Source organism: Athene cunicularia (genome assembly GCF_003259725.1).
Source record: "Athene cunicularia isolate RWA chromosome 2 unlocalized genomic scaffold, athCun1 chr2_part1, whole genome shotgun sequence".
Classification (NCBI taxonomy): domain Eukaryota; kingdom Metazoa; phylum Chordata; class Aves; order Strigiformes; family Strigidae; genus Athene; species Athene cunicularia.
In genome coordinates, this window is record NW_020799095.1 from 85011000 (window position 1) to 85012477 (window position 1478).

Here is a 1478-nt window from a genome sequence, read left to right on the forward strand (position 1 = left end):
ATAAAGGAAAATCTGAAATATATATATATATATATATATATATATATATTTCAGTCTGTATTGAAAATATTTTGCTTGGCAAATTATCTTTATTATCTTTCCCTGGTCATTTCATAATGCTATGAATCCTGGTTTTGAGTACTACAACCAGATATAAGTCCCCTAAAATTATGAAGCCATATGTACTGTCAATATGAGTGCTATCCTTAAAAGTAGCTCTATTCAAAAAATCTGCCTCAGGGCCACTGTTCTGTACATTCATGTGGTTACAGTGCTACATATATATTCAGGTGAAAAAAATCTGGAAACTTAAAACATTGATCTATTTTGAATGTCTGTGATATAATATCTTTTAATTATATCCTATGATTCTAGTTGCAAAACCACACAGTATTAGAGAACAAAAATGAAAAAAAATGAAGATAAATGAGTTGCCTTGTTGTTTATACTAACTGATTGGGGTAAGGTGGACTAAATAAAGGTGACTTAAAGGTTTAAGATGCAATATGAACACAAATGCCTCCTATGTTGTGTAATACATTAATGCCACCAAATTTTATTACATACACATCTTTTTAAAAATATTTCTTGACCAGAATTATTGATGTGCTCACCTTTTAGTAGAATGTTCAATACTTACTCTATACTAAGAAGTGTGAAAAATATAGCTAATATTACATAAAACCTTAACATACTATAGTAAACAACTAGATCTTTTGGGTTTTTTCTTTCTAGTTTTCCACATAGAAAGGCATAACAAAAGATACTTGAGCCAAATAGGTTTAATGAAGGAGTGTTTATGGAAAAGGAGGAAAAGATTAGAGGATTTCAAAATAAAAGAAACAGAAAACCAAACAATTAATTCCATGAAGTACATAAAGACTAATGCACTTTCTTCTTTTAGTGAAGAAATAGAGGGGGAATAGGAGAAGGAGAAGGGAGTTGCTGAGCCTGCTACCTCTCTTGAGCATATTAGCTTGCAATTTATTTTGTATTAAATGCCATGTCCCTCACCCCTATCCTAGTTTAGACTGCAGGATAAAGCTTCCTGATGGAGCTGCAGGTGACAATATATAGTGAATCATGTGCCCCTTGCTAGATACCTGTCGATGCTAGACTTGCAGTTCTGGCTAGCCACTCCTCCTGCCACACTAATTATGCTGTTTGGAGAAGCCTCTCCAAATACAGCAGAATGTGAAAAACAGTTGAAAACAGACATGCATATTGGCCCTTCTACTCCCTTCTGTAGCAGTAGGTGCTGATCACTCAGGATATTTATTTCCATCTGCCTTGCACTGTCAAGAAGGGGCTGTTCTCCTTCTTTAGATTTAGAGTATATCTTAAAGCACCCAAAATGTAAGGCACCAAGGTTCAAATTTTTCCTGTGCTTAAGGAGACCCATATATAGACTAGAAAAATGCAACTCCTGTTAGTATACAGGGACTGTGAGGGAGAGGGAAGGAGGATAGCTGATGAAT